This window comes from Delphinapterus leucas, chromosome 1 (assembly GCF_059928025.1).
Source record: "Delphinapterus leucas isolate spDelLeu-1000000601 "Yukka" chromosome 1, BTC_Dleu_Yukka2, whole genome shotgun sequence".
Lineage (NCBI taxonomy): Eukaryota > Metazoa > Chordata > Mammalia > Artiodactyla > Monodontidae > Delphinapterus > Delphinapterus leucas.
Genome location: NC_143129.1, coordinates 30197080 through 30205573, shown reverse-complemented (window position 1 = coordinate 30205573; position 8494 = coordinate 30197080).

The following is an 8494-nucleotide window of genomic DNA, read 5'->3' as shown; positions in this document are numbered from 1 at the left end:
GAGATGATTTAAAGTGTAAGGGAGGATTTGTGTGGGTTATATGCAGATACTGTGCATTTTATATAAGGGACTTGAGCATCCGTATTCAAGGGAGGAATCCTGGAACCAATTGCTGTCAGATACCAAGGGACGGCTGTAATTGTGAAATATTAAATACTGTAGAAAATTTAAACTTATATTTACATAGAAGGCTGAAGAGAAAAATGAGTTATTAAAACTTCCAGGAGGATAGAGGTAAGAGTGGCACTAACAGAGTACTCGGCACAGTTAACAGCTAAGCATCAAGTTCCCAAACAGACTTGCTTAGTCATCCATCAGATTTTAATTTTTTTTCTGAAATGAAATGAATAACTTACTTGTCCATGCCAGGAACTTTCATGATATATGTTTCAAGATGATGTATATTTCATATACATAAATATTTACATCCTGATGATTTAAAATTTCTTAATTGTGAAAAACACACAAAACTTACCATCTTAACCATTTTTAAGTAGTCCAGAAGTATATTCACATTACCTTCTGGTGATTTTTAAAGAATTAGTGACAGATGAAATGCTGCAAAAGCGGGAGTATCAGAAATATATTTTAAAGTCTCTGCATACATGGGAGCTTAAGGCCTTGAACTGTTGTATCAAAAATGTGGCCCAATTGTGACTCTTATTTTGTAGGAGAATTGTCCCTGGGAATGTTTACGCAGAGGCTGCAGGACTCCTGAACTGGGTACGATAATGATTTTTCCAGTTCAGAAATTTCAATGCCTGCTGCTTTGAATCTTGTTCATGCGTTCCATAATCACTTATTCAGCTCCTAGTCTGTGCCAGCACACTGTTAGGGACCACAGGTGTGAAGTTGAATGGGAGTAGTCCGGTGGAGCCACAAGTCCTCAGGATATCTTACTATGGTTCCTTTTTATGACTTGGCTTTTTCTAACAGATAGAACTATCAAGCTCATTAAGGTTCTCTTTGTTTTGTCACCATGGACTTTGGTAACAGACAGACTGGGTCCCAGTTCCAGCTCTGCCACTTACTTTCTACACCTGTTTCCTCATCTGGAGGTAATAATGCTGCCTAATTCATGGGGGTGTTGTGAGGATCAAAGAAATGATGTGAGAAATATGTTCAGAACAGACCCCGCACTGAACATATGCTCAGATTTTTTTGTTTCTCACTGCCCTCATGGAATGTCCCATGCATAGACTTTTCTTTCATCCCTCTACCTGCCACCAATTGTCAGGAAAAATTATATGCCTTGCATGCTCTTCCTTCAGCCCTGTCTCTTCTAGGTAAGGTAGTTCATCTAAATTTATATGAATGTGTTAATAGGCGCTAACTTCATGTTATGTCTCTGGTAATGCACTTACCAGAAGCTTATTTATTGAGACAGGTTATCTCTAATAAATATTTACAAATGAATCTTCATTTATTATTATTAGAAGTTAAGGGAAAAAAGTAGTTGGAAGGTAAGAAGGAAAAAGAAGGAAAGAGAAATGGGAGAAGACTAAAAAAGAGAAAGGATACATAAAGGGGGAAGGGAAGGTAAGCAGAGGAAAATGGGGAAGAAGTAGATAAACGGAAATAGCTACAGAAAGATACATAAGCAGAGATTGAAGAGAGGTCAAGGTAAAAACAGAGGGAGAGAACAAGAGAGAGCTGGAGAGAGAATTGCTTGTATTCTCAAAGCTCACAGAGACTGGGAAGCATCCAGCACACTGTCTGGTACGGTCAGTATGCCAGAGAGACATAATGAGAGACAGTGTCATAGAGGGACACTGTCACCATCTGATTGCTCTTTGAGCTGAGGATGTTCTGCCTTCATTATTTTTTTCTAATGACTTTCCTTTACAAGGCTAACTTGCTTTTAAACCACGGTTCATAGCTCCACAATAGTTTGTTATTTAATCTTCAGAGGATCCACTGTGAATAGGACTGCCGTAACAGACAATTGAAGGAGAAATCATTATTTGAATTTTAGCTCCAGTGCATATAAGCTCTAGATTGTATCCAGCCTGTGAAAAATGTTCCCCAACTCGACCTTAACCCAAAGCAGTGTCAGATTGTTGGCGTTAGGCATCATGGTAGGGTATGGAGGGAGATAGTTTTAGGCAGGTGGCATGAGTCCGTGGCTGTTCTGGGTCTAATCAGGTGCCAGCAATGATGATTCTCAGGCTCCACCCCATATAGGCCCTGAGTAGGGTAAGCCTGGCCTTATAGGGCGCACGGACGACACTGACCATTAGGGAGCAACATCTTGAAATAGACCCTTGCTTGTACACCTTGGTTCTAGTGGTTCCAAAGTAACGTTAGCTCCCAAACACCTCAGAGAGCTTCTACCTGACCCTTATTCTACTAGGTCAGCTTGTATGTCAGGCTTTGCATCTTGGTTTTGGGTTTCTGTTCCAATTCCCTGCTGAAATGAGTCCATCCGTTGTTGGCTGAGACCTGGAAACTCTCATGGGTTCCTGCCTTTGTATCCTCTTCCCACCTCTTTTAGTAACCAATGCCACCCTAACCTAGAAGGACCACCGTAATCCTAGCACCCACATGACAACTATCACTGCCCTTCTCAACCCTGTCCTCATGGAATTAGCCACTTGAATATTAAATCACCCACATAAGATTTCATTTAACCATGCTTGGATTTCATTGTACCTCTGTCCCTTCCTGGAGGGCCCTGATTCTTCTGTCCTGGCTTGTTTCCCACAGTGCTGAAGTTGGCTTTTCTTTTCTCCCTATTTGGAAGAATCCCCTCTGTCTGCTCTGTTCTATGAGTAATCCGAAGCTTACCAAAACGTGTAGTCTAATTCAACTGCTCAGGAAAATTTCTCTGCTTTATCACCTCCTACCAACCAATCTTTCTCTTCCAACTAAGCGGATATTAACAATATTGTGATATGTTTGCTTATAATTTATAAATGTATCTTTGGGAATTTGTACAATGAAGGTTGAACTTATACTTTTTACTTTGTTCCTGGTGCAGATTGGGGGCTTGGTGAATGATTTGGGGGAATGAATGAATGAATGAAAGTAAAACAGTTGAATTGTTTGAAGAAATTGGGAATGATTGCTCTTGTACTTGTTAGTGATTAGCTAATACTTTTATGAGATGGTTAATTCCATTTTTAGTATGAAGTACTAAGGATGACAAAGTTGTAGTTTTATCACTGCCTAGACAATTTAGTTTTATTTAGAGAAAGTGTTTGTTCCACAGTGCTACCTTGTACTGTGGCTAGTTATTAAATAAATTGTGCTCTTCTCACAAGGCATGGTGAGTAAAAGGGTTCAGAGAAACTCAGCTCCATTGCTGAGAAAATAATCCACTAATGATCAACAGTTTATACAGGATAACATGTTATCATTATGAGAAACAAAGTTTCAAAGAAGAGGAAAGTCTAATGTTACAGTAAAGAAAAATACTTAATTTGTTTCTTTTAACATCATTTCTTAATATTATTCTCTAGCTTCTTATCCTGACCTATGCCACCCTAGTATCTGAAGAAGTGGTTGGAACAAGTCCCAAGTTTTAATACTTACAAAGTTTTTTACATTGTTTCTTATCTTCTGCATGGATTTCTGCTTGTACTTTGTAATGTTAGGAACCTTTCTTATTTGAGGAAAGCCCCTCTTGATATCTCAAATGTCATTTTCTTGAATTTTCATTTCCCTTATTCCCATCATGAATGCCTGGGGTGCTCCAGATACCATCCTATTTGTGGGTTTATGTCTTGATACTTATTATTATTATTATTGCTATACTTTTTATCATAAGGAACATTGCTGACAGTGCCTCATTTCATTTGGCTTGTAAGTGCTGATGCTGCTATCCTCTGGGTCAGAGAGAGGTCACAGTCTGTTCTAAAACATAATCGCTGGCTCTACCATATGACTGTGGGTTTAATTAGTCCCCCGTACGGGCGAGGAAGCACTGAATCTTACTGCTGAAGGGAGCCTGGAGAGCACATCTGTTCTGATCCCATCAACTTCTGGCAGGTGGATTCCAAACTATTCAAGAGAGATGGCGGTTGAAATCGAATTGAAACGATCATTTTAAAGATCCTCAGATGTTACAACTCCACAATTTCTCTTTGTGTCTGATTTTGGGGTTTACCAACCTGACAACTAAGAGTTTCTCTTTTTGTCTACATGAAGTAAACCCTATTTCAATAAACTGTTCTCTCTGGTTTTGCTCTTCTTTATATGGAAAACAATTGACCAAACTCCTGCAAGAGAATGTCTTTTATGCTTCAAGGTTATAATGAAGTCATTTTAGTTTTCCCTTCTTTTTGTTAGACAAGTGGGCTTTGTCTAATTATTAATCAGTTAACTGATATTAGTTTTTTTTAGCTTGTATTGGGGTAGGTTAACAAAGCATTTCAGCACACAGGCTTTAAAATGGATCTCACCTGGATTGAAAGCCTGACCTTACCACCTATCAACTTTATAACCGTTGGAAAGTTACTTAAACTATCTAGCCCTTAGTTTTTCTATATGGAAATTTTATGAACCGAATGTTTGTATCACACCTAAAATTCATATGTTGAAATCCTAATTCTCAGTGTGATGGTATTAAGAGGTGGGGCCTTTGGGAGGTAAATAAGGTCATGAGGGTTGAGCCCTCATGAACGGGATTAGTGACCTTATAAGAAGAGACATGAGAGAGCTTGTTTCCTCTCTCTCTGCTCTCCACCATGTGAAGGTACAATGAGAAGCCAGCCATCTGCAAACTAGGAAGAGTGCTCTTACCAGGAACCAGTTTGTCCAGCACCTTGATCTTGGACTTTCAGCCTCCAACTGTGGAAATGAAAGTTTGCTGTTTAAGCCACTCAGTCTATGGTAATCTGCTATAGTAGCCTGAGTTGATTAAGACAGGAAATAATAATAGTTTCTGCCCTATAAGATTGTTAAGAGAATTCAGTGAATGGAAAGTCCTTAGTTTGGTACTTGACATAGAAGGTGCACAATTAATGTTAGCTGTTATTAGTGTTGCTTGATGGGCACTGTACAACAAAGGATATGGCTATCATATCTTGTTTTCCCAACCTCAATAACCCACATAAAGTGGTTATTCTGTCCCATTCTATTTGTTACAAGTGATTCACTAAGATTGGCCTAGATTCAAGGTGCAGACTCAACCTTCAATGAGAGAAGTGTTGAAGAATTTGTGACATGTGTTTTCAAACCATTATATATAGTGTTTAAATCCTTAAGACTGATTGAGATCACCTAGGGAATAGGTGTAAATAGAAAAGAGAAAAGGGTTCCAAAGACTGAACCCTGAGGCACTCCAATTTTTAGAGATCAGGCATACAAGGAGGACCTAGCAAAGAAGACTGAGGAGTGGCCAGTGAGGGAGGAGAAGATAAGGAGAGTGCAGAAGCCAGGTGAAGAAAAGTATTTCAATTGTGTGTGTGTGTGTGTGTGTGTGTGTGTGTGATCAGTGCTGTCAAAACTGCTAAAAGATCAAATGAAATGTAAAATGAGGATTGACCATTGGCTTTGATAATGTGGAAGTCACAGTAACCTTTGCAGAGAGATTTCCAGAGTGGGGTAAATGGATTCTTTAACTCATTTCTTCTGCTGCCAGCCCCTAGGTCCTGGCTGTGTCATCTCTAGCCCCACCTTGGGATTGAGAAGAACACATTGGCTTAACTGGCTTGGTTTCTGTCAACACCCATGGCATGGAGCCTTCATGGCATGGAGCCTTTTGCCAAATGTTTCCTGCTGATGGAATTTATAAGAGAATGGCACCTATCTTCTTAATCCAAATTTACTAAACTGCTGTAATAGGGGGGCAATATCTGTATTATAATGTTTGACCCTAAACATATTTTTGAAAATTCCATTTACAGTAGAGCTTGTTTATGTAGAGCTTTAATGAGAAATTTAAATGCAAGATTTAAAGATAGGGCAAGGTAGGCAAGATCCACTGATCAGCAAGTGGGAAGTATTGGTCTGTGAACCTGAGTCAACATGCCCTAGATGAGGAGAGTTTTTTGGTTGGGTTTTTAGGTGTTTTTTTTTTTTTTTTGAGAAATTAAAACAAAGCAAAATAAATATGAAAAGGGAGGAGTTAAAAACTGCTCCTAGGTTAAAACCATGCCACTTTAAAATCCACTTAATTATTGTTCAAAGATAAGACATTGGCTTTATTGCTTTTTTTTTTTTTTTTAATGGTTTGGGTAAAACTGAAACTGTGTTGATTATATGTATGTAAATCCTTGGCCTGTTTGTCTTTGCAGCCATTCCACATCCATTGCCTGCTCTGCTCTGTGTCTTTGGGGACAATGCATGCAGGCTCTCTTTCACAAGCTCTGTGTTAGCTGCAAATAGTGGGGGATTTGTGGTAAGGGGATTCTCCTTCCCCTCTCTCTGCCTAGGCAGCCTCCCTGGTAGCCCTTGTACCTCCTCTGGGCTCCAGCTCCCTCCAGGCCTGGTTTTAGCTTCCACCAGCCTTGGGGTAGTAGCAGGTGCTGCCACCAGACTGTGGGTCACCTCACTCTCCCCTGTGTGTTTCCTCAGCTCTTCCATCACCTGTGTACCCATTTCTCATAATTAAGGTCTCTCTGGTTTAAATACATGGGTGATTTCTCTTTTTCTGGTTGGATCCCGATCCGTCATATGTGTTTCCCTCCTCTGCCCTGATGTCAATTTCTAATGTCCAAATATGTGAATTAACAACTATATCCCACTGCTCCCTGGTTACAACAGGAAGGAGGAGTTGGGTTTATGGAATTCTGCAGATCTTTCTGACCTCTCTTGTACAATGGTTAAAACCATGGGCTCAGGCCTGGTGTTGACTCCCCGTTCCTGTGTCACTTGCTAGCTGTGTGGTCATTCACAAGTTATCCAAGATATCTCTAAACCCGTTTCCTTATCTATGATATGGAAATGGTACTTTGTCTACTCCATATGCTTATAATGATTGAATAGAATAATATCCTCAAAGTACTCAGGAGAGTATTTACACATTGTAAGTGTTCTGTAAAAGAGGTAATTATTAATTACAAAGTCTCCCTTTTTTATAACATAAGCCTTTGCAGCTGGTATTACTCATGTCAGGAGTCAGACATGAAGTGAGGACAAGCATTTGCTGGCATTTTATCCTCAGAGGGCTCTAAACCAAGTCAGTCATTTGCAGGGTCAGGATGTGCTAGCTGGCCTGAAAGGTGATGTAGTAAAATACCTGTGTGTTACTATACATGAAGCCCTGCTGTGGCACTCACCTTGCTTTTGGCCCTGTTCTCCATCATTGAACCTATAGTTATTCTGGAGTAAGGTACAGCAAGGTAAGAGTTGGGCTGGTTGTTATAAACTGGTAGATCAATTCTGTTCTTAGGCCAGAATTGGAGGATTTGTTGGACTAGGCTTAATGACTCCTGTCCTGTTTTATTCTTTTCACACTCCTATCTCTGTCCTCTCCTGTCCTATTTCTTTTCTGAAAGGTCAGAATAATACCCAGCATCTTCATAAAACTTTTCCTGATTATTTCAAACAATTTGTGTTTGCAGTGGTATACATCTAATCTCCAGGCCCCCAAGCAAAATTTCACAAAGAAGACCTCCTCCAGGTTTTTTATCCAAAGAAAAAAGTGCTACCCTGCCATGCAGCCTGTAGCACTCATGTTTTGCAGGATCACTTCAAGCATTGCAGGGCTGCTGGAGCTGCACCTTTCTTTGGTTTCATTAACAAGAATGTTCACACTTCAACCCAAACATTTAAAATAACACCCACACAATGTGTTTAGGGTCTAGTTAATTATTAAGTCTCTGAGCTTGAATTATTCAAGCAAAATTGATTGGGTTCAACCTTCTTCCTTCTCTTTGTGCTTTTCTTAAAAAATAAAAATAATAAGTTCTCCCCTTTACTCTCTAAATAATGTGGAAAATGTTATTAAGCAACCATCAGTACTCTGGACTGTGGGTGGTACCCAAGTGCTAACAGAATAGGTAGAGAGAAAACTGGCAGAATGACTCTTTTGTTAAAAAACATATCTGTACCTCATATACTTCCACTGTTAATTAGTATTTATTGAGACAGTGTGTTATAGGTTCTCTTTTAAACTCTTCTTTAGAGTTATTTACAAGTTGGATGAGTAGGTTATCTTAGAGTCAGCTCTGTGGTGCCAAAGCAGAAGAAATTGCTTCTTTCTTTGCTACCCCACCTCATGGTCAACTGAAACTGTTAAAATGTCTTGGCTTCACCATTAAAAACCATGTTGCTTAAGAATATGTGTTGACCTGAGAACATGTTCATAATATATTGCTAAGTGAAAACAGGAGGCTATAAAACTGGCTTCTGTTATGCATCATTTTATTAAAATACATAGGAAAGAGACTTTAAAAATAAACACCAAAATATTATTACCTGTGTTAGGATTAAACATTTCTTTTTGCTTTTCTATTACTTTTATAATTAGCCAATACACACACACATAAAGATGTCATGGCTATAAATGATCCATCTTTTGTCTGAATCTATGTAAGTATCACATGTG